At 30.7% G+C, this 12,767-nt stretch overlaps 1 protein-coding gene and 1 long non-coding RNA gene across 9 annotated transcripts in view; one reads left to right on the top strand and one right to left on the bottom strand.

The window, feature by feature from the left end:
* The window catches only part of LOC127724962 (multiple epidermal growth factor-like domains protein 10), a 178,358-nt gene that overhangs the window by 104,480 nt on the left and 61,111 nt on the right, over positions 1–12,767 (top strand). The window lies entirely within an intron of this gene.
* LOC127725084 (uncharacterized) lies at positions 4,182–10,218 on the bottom strand. Of its 2 annotated transcripts, none has more exons than XR_007992776.1 (3): positions 10,057–10,218; positions 5,208–5,398; positions 4,182–4,595 (listed from the first exon to the last, which is right to left on the bottom strand). It is a non-coding gene; the product is annotated as an uncharacterized LOC127725084 (long non-coding RNA). The 2 variants fall into 2 exon arrangements; XR_007992777.1 differs by lacking the exon at positions 10,057–10,218 and adding an exon at positions 7,595–7,793.

The raw sequence follows: 12,767 nt of genomic DNA, 5'->3' as shown, positions 1-12,767 counted from the left end.
GCTAACATTTATGTACTATTATGGCGTTGTTTGTTTCTTTTGGACTTATTTGTTTGTTATACCCCTTTGGTGTATTCCGTCTCTTTTTGGGGGACAGTGGTGGGAGCAGAACTGAAATATTTTCAATGCCGGGATGAAAATGATTATTCTGCAAAACAAAAAGCAGTGAATAATTGGTTACAAAAGTGAGAATAAATAAGCCGACATCAGTAGGACAACCGGATGTGCCTTTTTGGCCAAAATGTGATTCGGCGGCGCTCAGTAGTCCTACGCCGAAAATTGGACTATTTTGCGTCGGCCGACGTCAACTGAAAAATGGCGCGCTTTTGTAATTTTTTTTCATTCGCTTACGGCAAAGTACCGACGGTAAATACTGTTGATTGTAAGCATATCTATAAGAGAAAAATATATGAGTTTACATATTATTTTCATTTTCGAACATTAAAATAAAAGGAAATCTTATTTTTTTATATCTGAACATAGAATTTCGGATTTTGATTTTATGCACTGTAGAATTAAATAGCGATATTAAAAATGGGTACAAAAAAATACATATCCTTCGATTTTCTAAAATTTTTTACATCCTATTCTCGCTAGTTTTTGGCATCGAAATTCGTAAAGAACAGGGGTGTTCAAGCCAGGGCAAATATTTGTACCCATTTTAAAGTAGGGGTCTCAATTTTTTATAGGTTTTTCCTTGCAAGGTCGATAGATTTAGAAATTGGAACAGTTTCTGTTTTTAAAGTAAATATTCATTCAACTGTCATGAAAAGGTGAATCCTTAGAAATTTAACCCCTTTAAAAATAATAATATGTGTCCATAAATTGTAAAATTATAGATTTTTTTCGAAATTGAAGAAGGCGCCATTTTGGTCTATTTTTCTATTACGTCTATTGGTCTGCTATAATTATTAGATGTTTCTAAAAAAATTTCGCCTCGGTTTTTTTTATACTTTCATATAATAATCTTTGGTACATAATGTATATGTTGTGAAAAAATTAGGCACTTCTATCGAGAAGAAATGGAGAACGGTCATCTTTATTTTGTATGTCCCCACTATGGGTGCGTGGTCCTCCCTTAACCTTTTTTCTGAAGTATACGATAGCTATTCTTCTCTCAAAAATAATTATCCACTAAAATTTATTAAAACATAACAAAAATATTTTAAGACATCAATAAATTCTAACTGCTAGAGATTTTTGAAGCAGAATTGCCGGAATCGACCTCAACCGATGTTGTGTCAGTATATAGACCAACGTTGTCAATTTCCGGCGCCGAAAATGTCAACGTAAATGTCATTAAAAGTTGGATTCTTTACTTCTTTGTAGCAATTTTGTTTATCTGTATGCAAAGGAAGTCATGCGATATGTTGAATTCATATCAACGTTATACCAAAACAGGCCGAGCTTGGTAAACTAACAGTTTTAGGCCTATATCATCATGGGATTGATTTGTTGATATCGTACTTCGTTGATCCATATTTATTTCGTGAATATTGTTAGTATGTTACCGGCCGATGAGTTTTTAATGAACATCTAATCTGAATAGGCCATAGAAAAGCTATCTGTTTTTTTCATAAGTTTCCTTTCGTAAATACAGTTATCGTTATGGGTTTTGTTATGTTACTTTTTTGAAAAAAAGGGGGGTGGGGGTAATTTTGTCAAAGGCATGTGTCATTTTATTGATTCTTAATTTCTGGTTTGCAGTGTTGGTTTAGACTCTTCATGACTTCATTTTTTAAAAATTCAATGTGCAGTTTCTTAGGGCATTGGTATAACATGTATAATGACTATTAGACTAGTATTAATATATCTATGCATATGGGGAGGAACATTTGCTATTCTAGGTAGGTGGTGGGAAGGGAATCCTGGTCTGTTGGCACTAGTGTAAGAGATAAATTTGTCCTGGTAAAATATGTCCGGGCGGACACATATTACTAGTATAAAAAGTCCATGGTTACAGAATTTACTAGTATTTTTAGTCCGATGTTAGTAATTTATGTCCCCAGACTAATTTTCCTAGGAATTCAAGTCCATGTCATTAATATTCCTCGGTAAAAACGTCCATGTCCTTTTTTTAATAGGAAAAATATTAATGAATCAAATCATTTACATTTAAACAATATTGGAAATTTAAATGTTAAGTTTTAATATTGTTTAAGAGTTGTGTATTTATATTTTTAATACAATTCATGTCCCCAGACTATTTTTCCTAGGAAATCATGTCCATGTCATTAATATTCCTAGGTAAAAACGTCCATGCCCTTTATTTCAAAAGGTAAATATAAATGTTATGTTTTAATATTGTTTAAGAGTTGTGTATCAATTTTTTTAATAAAATGTTTGTCCCCAGACTAATTTTCACAGGATATCATATCCATGTCATTAATATTCCTAGGTAAAAACGTCCATGCCCTTTATTTTAAAAGGGAAATTTTAATGAAACAAATTATTTACATGTAAACAATGGAAATTCAATTTATATGTTTTAATATTGTTAAAGAGTTGTTCATTAATATTTTAATAAAATCCATGTCCCCAGACTAATTTTCCTAGGAAATCATGTCCATGTTATTAATATTCCTAGGTAAAAATGTCCATTCCCTTTATTTTGAAAGTTAAATTTAAATGTTATGTTTTAATATTATTTTAGAGTTGTGTATTAATATTTTAATAAACTTTATGTCCCCAGGCTAATTTCCCTAGGACATCATGTCCATGTCATTAACATGTCTAGGTTATAACATCCGACCATGTCCTTTATTTTAATAGAAAAAAAATTAATGAAACTTTCCAATCTTAACTAAGAAAATATGTTGTTTTTTTTTTTTTATTTTCAATAATTTTTATAATATAATAAAAATTACTAGAAAAACAAGTCTTAGGACAATTTTTCCTAGGAAAATAAGTACCAGACATATTTTACTAGCTATGGACTTATTTACCTAGGAAAATTTGTCCTGGGACTTAAATTCCTAGTAAAATAATGGTCATGGACTTGATTAACTAGGAAAAAAAGTCTGGCGGACAAATTTTACTACCGGACCAAATTTACTGTTACACTAGTACTTGTTCGCTCTGGGTCCTTCACCCTGTTAACAATTCGCCCTGTTCTTTTCTTTTATTTTGTCTTGTTTAATCACGAACATATATATCTGACAGATATACTGTTTCCAGGTTTAATGTAAATTAGTTGAATGAAGTATGTAAAAGTTTGTTGACAATTTAGTGAATAAACTGCATAAGCCATAACGTGTGAGGTAGTAGGATTTTTTTTTCTTGATTGACTTTTTATTTGCAGCCATTGCTACACATGCTCTTCTTTCTAAATATATTTTCACTTTTGCATACTCACTGATGCAGAATATTCATTTTCAGCCTCTATTGTGTCATGTTATTTAGGGACCTTTTATACATGTAGCTTACTATGCGTTATTGGTTCTGATCATTGATGAAGGCTGTCAGAGACCTATACATATATTTATTTTTTGTCATAAGGTATCTGGTGGAGAGTTGTCTCATTGGCAATCATACCCCGACTTCTTATTTTTATATTGGAACTGTAATCAAGCCTTAGCAGGCAAAGTGACAGGGAACTGTAGTACCTTTAATAAATAACTGCTGACAAAAAATCAATGAAATATTCAAAGGATACAATGAAGCTAAGCATATGAAAGATTTTTTTGTATGTTATGCACCTCTTTTCTCCTTTCATTGGCAGGGGCTATGTTATATGGTTGGCTGTATCATAACTTGTGATAGGATATAGTTATGCAGTGTTGAATGACGGTCCCGATGGGACACAGATCCCCACCCCAAATTGATAGGGATAAAATAATTAAATTATTTCACTCGATCTCAACAACAGGGCAAAAGTGAAGGAAGTCAATCTAAGCATACTAGATTATTTAGTATGTGATATGTGATAAATATTCAAAAGTGAGATTATTTGATCAAATCTAGCCTTGTGATACAATTTCTTGAAAAAGTATTAAAGCAAAATTGAGTTCTTCTACAACATATGGGTAAATGTCTAATTTTCCATGAATAAAGTCCAATAATTCTTGAAAGGCAAAACTTGAATTCGCCAAAAGCAAAGTGAGCTTTCTGTAAATTACACTCATACAAAATAAAAGGGAAACACTTGAGGCCAGATGGAAGATATATTCGGTTGTCAATAGTATAAAATAAAACATATGGAATCTTATTAATTATATAACAGTGATATTGCTTTAATAAAAAATTTCATGAAAACAACTGAGTAAATAATCTGAATTTTTTACTAAATATTGTAATATTTCACTTAATATGCACATTTTAATGTTGATGAGTCTCACATATTTAAAAATTCTCTTTTTACTACACTTTGGAGCCCATAGTCTGCTAAAGCTTCATTTATTTAATCCTGCATTAGTTCAACAAAAATGTCTGCTTATAATCACTTGAGCCACCTGGGTTATTTGGTGGGGTTACCATTCTGTACATGAATATATCTCTCTTAATAAATTTCATATACATTTTGTAAATTGCTGATTCCAGGTATTAAATTTTTTATCCTCCAGTAAAATTATTCTTCTGACAAGATGTGTTGTGTACTGAAAAAAAGAAAATATTTTGTAATTAAATTAAGTTTGTTAATTCAATCAAAACGTAATGAAGAATGATAATTATAATATATTGTATTTCATTGTTATGGCCATCTTTGACCCCAAAACAGTCTGCTTAAGTCATTCTCTTATCTGAAAAAAATGGACAATTTCATTAAAACACTTCATTAGGATATAATGCACATCTGTAAGAGTTACTTCCCTTGTATTGTTTTTAATCATTTAAATTAATTTTAAATTATTGTACCCTTCATTCTTGAAATTAGGTTTTTAAATCCAAATGAAACAATATTGACATTTATACAGCATAGATAATAAAATAAAATCTTTAAACTATTAAAAGTATACCATTTTGCCTTAAAGTCAGAATGATTCTTTGGCCTATATCCTATAAATTTTAAGTTTCAGTCCCAATTTATTACATTGGCAACTTTCATGTCTGACTGTTAAATGCAGAATATTTTCAGTCTGTTTCCTTATGAAAACAGTTTAAATACCATGTATATTATGTTTTTGTTCCATATTTGGGGGATTGAAATCATAGCACATTGTCAAAAACCCACTTTTGTAACCCTAAACAGACAATTTTGGATTACTTACCCTTAATATATTGTAGTCCTATTGTTTTCTGTTAACAAAAATAATTTTGCTTTCAACATCACTGGACATTCCATTTCATTACTGTTTTCTTGTTGTATGTACAGAATATCATACATGTACAAGTATTTTTGTTTGAATAAAAATGTCCTCTGTTTTGAATTTTTGATCCATAGTGAACATCTTTCTCCATCCTGTAAATATAAAGCAAATTTACATACAATTACTATTAATGTATATATACTAAATTATTCAAAGCAAAATTAAACTTTGCATTGTTATTATCAACACATGAATACAAATTTGCCAAATAAATTACCAAGAAAATACATGTACATGTATTTATTAAGTATTATAGATAATTATGCCCCCAGCATTTTTGCTCAATACATGTACATAAAAGTTTCAGACAAAGAAAAACATTTCAAAAGTCTTGAAAAATAACTTTTAGGTTTAACATGTTTAACAAGGAGCAAATTTATGTTATTCCAAGCCTTTTGATAACATTTTTATATTTAATTGTTTGCATAAACATCATAAGATCATAACATGTCTATTGTACAATGCAAGCTGAAATTTTATACATTTTGGGGGCACTCACAACTCAGTTTTATTTTAATTTAAATCCTGGAACCACCACTGTCATGACTGTATTGTCACTAAATTGACACCTTGAATTTGACAATATTTATGAAGTTTCAGAAAGTAATATTGTTAATGGATTATCATTTCTAATTAGATTGTGTATATAATCATTGGAAGAATATAACATATCAGATATAACATGTATAAAGAAATTGTAAATTAATTAGTTTCTGGGGATTCATGTAATGCAAAGCAGCATGTGTACAAGCTTTTCAAATGGGTGGGTGATTGGTTAATTTCAATGTGTAAATTTCTTTTATACTTTTTGGTATATGTCCATGTAATCATGGTTATAACCGAACATAAAATAAACATTACTCAAGAGTGCTGACACAGGATGAACATGAATATTCTGTCCAATAAAAAGGAAAGAACAATTGTGTACAGATTGAAAAAAATTAATAAGCCATAATAGTAAAATAAGAGAATGAATATAATGTCCCCTTAAATTCCTCCTACCCACCCACCAACATAAAAATAAAAATTTTCGTACGAGTATGGATAGTGAACCCCCCATTGACAGAAACAAGTGCGTGTGATTTTTGTATCCCTTTGTATTATATGTTGATGTTCCTTAAGGAAAAATAAGGCTTCTTGCAAATATTTGCGGCAATATTGCTGCAAATATTCATTTTTCGTATGCAATTGCAAATTAGTTTTCTTGCAAACAGTTGCTGCAACATTGCCACAACAAATTGCTGCAATATTGCGGCAAATGTTTGCGGGAAAATCAGTAGCTATGATTGTTGCAGCAATATTGCGGCAAATTCATTAGCTGCAATTGTTGCAGCAATATTGCATATTGCAGCAACATTGCAGCAAATCTTTCAACAATTTCATTTGAAAAAATATAGAATTGAAAACTAAGCATTTGAAAAAATATGATTTAATTATAAAATCTATAGGTTGTCATGTTACATCAGAGTGTCTTTTAGTTTCGTTTGCCATTGTTCTCGCTGTCCTTAAGTTGAATTTACTAATTTCAAATAGAAAATTAAAACTTGAAGAATTTAGCATATAAAAAGAAAAACTAAACATTATAAAGATATAAAGTTACTACTATATATTGTAAATTCTGGACTTATAAAATGAGAATAACACTTTATAAAGAGATCTATAGAGCAAATTTCTCCTGTATTTATTTCACTTGAAGGGTCAATGTCTAAAAGTTGTCAAGTGCTTCTAGAAATTGCATGTTTTTTTTCAAATTTCTGGATCTGTAACTGATATACATAACTGTAGAATACATTTAACCTCATGCCAGTACTAGGAATGTTATTGCTTTTTTTAATACCGGTATTTGTTTTTCATTGTACTATATAACATAATTGGTCTTGTCCATTTTTTTGTAAATTTAATTTTGGTGTTTAGTTGTGTACATGTAAATGATGTATATAAAAGCTATATTTTGTTGTCATTTGTTGATAGATGTCTTATTGGCAGTCAAACCACAGATCTCTAGTTTAATACCAAACTGCTTTTATTGGAAGATTCTTGTTATAAATTAAGTAATACTTTCTAAAACATACTTTCTTAAAAAGACTTTATAAAACATACTGTCTTAAAAAGATTAAAAAAAATATCTCCTGTCTTACACTATTTTAATAATATTCATGTGCATAAATCTATTTCTAATATTTTTCTTGACTCTATAAAGTTAAGAAGACACTTTAAATATCACTATTTTGAACTATAAGAGCATGCACTTATTCAAAATGGTGGACATTCTAATCCATTGTACTTACCAAAAGATGTTATCCAAAATATGTGTAAACACCAATCTTCCTAAAAATTTTCAAGAGTCATGTCATCAGAAGACTACATCTGCACTATCCAATGTCAATAGAATAAATTGGAACTTTTGGATCTAAATCCATTATAAAATTCATATTTTGTTCATGATAGAAGACATCTTTGTTTGTTGTGTGAATGTTCATGTCCAGTTCAAATTCTGAATTTCTTGATCGAGGTTGTTTAGGGTATTGTGACAGTGTGATCCCTTTGAAATTTGCCCCTAATAATAAATATTAATTGCCTAAATCTTGAATATTTGATATATATTATAATAAAAAAATATCTATCTATTGTTTATTTTTTATCTTTGATGTTATAAGTTATAATGGAAATATATATATAAAAATATTCTACCCTTAATTTGGCCTCAAACTCTGTGTACATTAATTTATAATACTTCCTGTCTTTGCCACTACACAGAGATAAATGGAAACAGATGGCACATTACATTTCTATCACCAGCTCATATTACTAATTGAGATGAGAAAGAGGGCATGCAAATAATTTGTGTATACATAATTAAATAATGATACTAGAAATTAAACAAAATGCAACCTGCAACAGGTGAGGCTAAATTCATTTGATGGAAAATATAAAAGTAAAAATATTGTTCACAGAAAAATGTCACAAAAAAGTGACAAAAAGGCATATAATGTATAGAACTAAAATTAATATGTCTCAATTATTTAGATTAAACTTGTTGAAATAAAATTCAAAGTATTCTTGAAATCTTTCTTGTTACAAGATATCATAAATGTGATGTACAGTTTAGGAATTGTTTATAAGCATTGTTATTTGAAGATTTTTTTTTAAATAAATTATTTAAATATCCTGATATTTCTAAGTAACATGATCGATCGAAGTATGACGATAAAAAATTTAGATAATTAGAAGTATTCATAACCAAATATCCAGAGAAATATGTCGTGTAATATTTTTTGAACCTTAAATCCTAAAAAAATAATCATATGTATTATTTTAATATGCTTGAAATATTGGTGCAAACTATGATGTCTGACGTTTTTAAAGAAACGTGTCTTGCAAAGTTGTTGCAAATAGTTATTCCGTAAACAATAAAAGAAAAGGTTCCTGCAACTTTCTAGCAAACAAACTCTTTCTTGCAACATTGCAGCAAACTTGCTGCAATTTTCTTGCAAACAAATTTTGTTGCAGTAACATTGCAAGAATGTTGCAGGTAGCTGCAACAACCTGCAACTTTCTTACAAACACTTCTTGCAAACAAATTTGTTTGCCGCAATATTGCAGCAATATTGTTGCAATATTGCAGCAAACTTTTCATTTCTGTAAGGGGTAATAATGAAAGTTTTTTTAAATATTAAATGTTGGTGTATATGAAATGGGACGAATCTATTAATATTAGACCAGCTATAAAATAGCCAACAGTTGAAGTGAATATGTCTTACACTCTAATGATTTGCAGTGGCGGATCCAGAAATTTTAATAAGAGGGGACCCGCTCCAGTCATGCGTCAATGATTCCCTATATAATCAACCGAATTTTTCCCACAAAAAGGGGGGGGCGGGTATCAAAATTTCACGAACTGAATCCTTATTAAAAAGAAAAATAACGATGCTACAAATATCATTTCACTGGGGATTTTTTTAGTTAAATTTTAGAAAACAAAAAATATATGGGATATATTTATTCGTGTAGCCTTTAAAGTTTTAGTCCTAATTAATTTGCATAAAACAGTGAATGATAAGTCTAGAGAGTCACAAATGAATAAGTAAAATCTAGAGAGTGTAATGACCTTTAACTTATGAATAACCCTATGAACTATGAACCGACCAATCACAAGCAGTATTGAAATTCGCTGCCTTAAACCGGTAGTTGTTGTATTTTGTAGGAGGACTAAAAACAATCACATGAATATTTATTGACAAATCTTGTGTATTGGAGGTAAGGGGTACCCTAAGGGTAAATACAATCCATACCATCTGAAAGAAAAACTTTTCACGAATCGAATGGTGTATGGAACAATAAATTTGAGAATGAATTGACAGCAAAATAAGGGTTTGAAGCGGAGAGGTGAAAAAAGTAGTTGGGTACCTTCTCGTAAATATACGTTGATAGTGGGCTTCCCATGGATAGAAACAAGTGCCTGTGGGGTTGTGAAGAACACTTTGAACAGTTTGAAACGGATGTTGACAAATTGTATGGGTATAATATTCCCGGAGACAAGGACGGATACCTAAGATCGAAATCCAAATATAATTCACCAGTGGTTGGTGTAAATAGTGTATTCAATATATGAAAAGGAAATGATGAAAAATGGGATTTCAATATTCATGTTTCATATAATTCTACACTTTATTTTTGCCGTTTAAATCATTTTTTGGGATCCAACTTATTTGAAAATAATTAACTTGGTATATCTGAAATAATCCTTTACCTTTTATGTTGTGTGGCATTAAGTTTGAGCATCCAAGAATGTCATAAATGCATCTTTACAGCGTGGAATGCCAAATCCAACATCAAACAATGGCCGCCATTACGTGTTGACAACGTCGTCTAGTGAACCGTATCACTGAGCACCGAAATCAATACTCAGGCGCTTCCGTTTGTCCTACTGCATTGCAGCAGCTGGAAACGATAGTTCCAATCAAAAAACTTGCATCCCCCCTACAAAATCAAATGATCATCCCCTAATAGATCTATGCAGGCATTCATTTGAAGCGTACTATTCATATTATTATTTTGTTTATAGTTCAGTTGTTTATACAGGTAGTTTGTACATATTACGCTTATACATGTTCAATTGGTTACACTTTAGTAAGAGTAAATGCTTATATGTTATGCGTCTATTGTACATGTATAATCTATATGTATATCAATATCATAAGAACTATCCATGATCATAAGAGTCATAAGAATATTTGATTTCAACCATGATTGTCTCATTGGCAATCATATCACATCTCCTTATTTTTATATATAGATGTATATGTCAATGGAACATACACATAATGCTGCATAATGGCCTAAAGGAGTAGGCCCGGTAAGACCCCTTTTTGGTTCCAAAATATAGCATTTTCACAAATTTGTTAAAAATGTAAACTTCTAGCTATTATTGAAAACTAGAATACTTTTGTTACATAAATATGGGCTTTTTTTTACAATACCATGCACATGCATCAGAGATACTAGCATCATTAGTTCATGCAAAATAACTAAAATCTTCACAATTTTAGCATTTGTGCTAATTTTTAGACGGGTTTTGTCTAAAATGGAAAATTTAAGACAAAAACCATCTAAAAAGCGACGTTTTATGGCATATTTGATAGATTTTTCATATTTAAGCTTGAATCTTAGCGATTTTAATGACCAAATCAATTTAGATCTTTTACATACACTAATTTAATCGACTGAAGTAGACACTTAAAGTGTTTAAAAAATGACAAAAATCTGTCATCAGATGTACTTCAAATTTTAGGCCAAAATAAGCCCTTACCGGACCTTCTCCTTTTTATTGATCAGAAATAAATCAATAAAACAATTGGTACACGTACAATAATGAGAAAATAATCTCAAGTCCAAACAAACAAGGTAGTTTGCAAGTTAGAATTGATTGATTGATTGAATGGTGTTTAACGCCAGTTTAACAGTTTTTATTGGTGGAGGAACCGGAGTGCCCGGAGAGAACCACCGACCTTCGGTAGGAAAACTGACAATCCTAATCAATTAAGATTTGAGTCGAGTGCACCTGCCCCGTGCGGGATTCGAACTCACAACCTCAGTGTTGACTAGCTAGTGATACAGTAGTTCGACTACTTAGACCACTCGGTCACCGAGGCCCCTGCAAAATAGAGGGATAGAAGGCTAGTACCAAATTGTTTCACTGTGTCAAATTTCATACTTGACCTTTAATATGATGTTTGACATTTGTGTAAATTAAAACAGTGTTAAAGTACTTTATGAAAATATGATAAAATATGTTGCATAATGAAGGCGTGTATTCCTTTGCTCAACGTTTAACATGAAAAATCAACCATTCCTAAATAACTGAAGCTTGAAACAAATGAGTGCTCTACTATGGAGGGAAACTAACTATATAATTTATCTGTTTTGTTCACTGAATCTCATTGATATTACCCTTTCTATAACAGTGAACATCAAAGATTTGTATAGTTCTATGTTCCATATATCTCCCTGGTTAATCCATTAACCAAGCTGCCAAAGTATAAAGACCTTTTTGAATCTACCACATTTTTTCAGAGATTGGTTCCCTTTTAGTATACGCTTTATGTAAATATATAATGCTATTTCTTAGTAGTTCACAATTGCTTTTAAACATTTTCAGATCCAATTAATATAACTGACGTCGGGACTTTTGACATTAATCATGCTTTTCAAATGTATCGTAACTAGGCATAAGACAAACATTCAGTGCATTTGTGAAGAAAATGAAATAGGATTAAAATTAGATTATTTCGCTTTTACCAGAAAAACCGCAACTGAAAATAGTTCAAATGTGCTTACTTACTGCCCTTGTATGCCATTGGCGTGTAGGGCAGTAACAATGAAAACTTCTTCGTTACTGTTTCTGTAACAAAACTTTTTTTACAAGTTAGGGTTGTTAGCCCTAAACTCAACCTCTTACGTGAAGGGTCGGGTATTTCTGTCAGGATGTTCCTTCCCTTAGACGATTGCTGCAACTGAGCTAACAAGTTCCATCTACCGGACTCCAAATGTGCCTTCACCAAATATAACTACATTCTAAGTACATGTTGGTATAAGAGGTCCGATACATGAGTAATGTAGGATACATGTTGAAAGTCCGGGTGTCTCAAATAAAAACAACACGTTAAAAGTTCGTGCGTTCGAGGCGCATTTTTGGATTTACCTTCATCAATAACGCTCAAACCTTAACATTTAAATCTCTATAATATATCCTATGAAGGATAGTAGAACTTTTTTTTGTAACTTGTGTATTTTGATGCAATGTTATATATTATCACTCAAATTATTTTTTAATGAATAAACCAGTATTTAAAAATCCTTTAAACTGAAAGTTAACACTGTATTAATGATTTTTTAATACTAACTTATTGAACTAATTGCATATGTATTTATAACTGTTGTTAAATAAACCTCACTGCACGA

The sequence above is a fragment of the Mytilus californianus genome, unplaced genomic scaffold, assembly GCF_021869535.1.
Source record: "Mytilus californianus isolate M0D057914Y unplaced genomic scaffold, xbMytCali1.0.p SCAF_1, whole genome shotgun sequence".
NCBI lineage: Eukaryota > Metazoa > Mollusca > Bivalvia > Mytilida > Mytilidae > Mytilus > Mytilus californianus.
The sequence above is the reverse complement of the archived record's forward strand: the minus strand, read 5'-3'. Positions and strand labels throughout refer to the sequence as shown.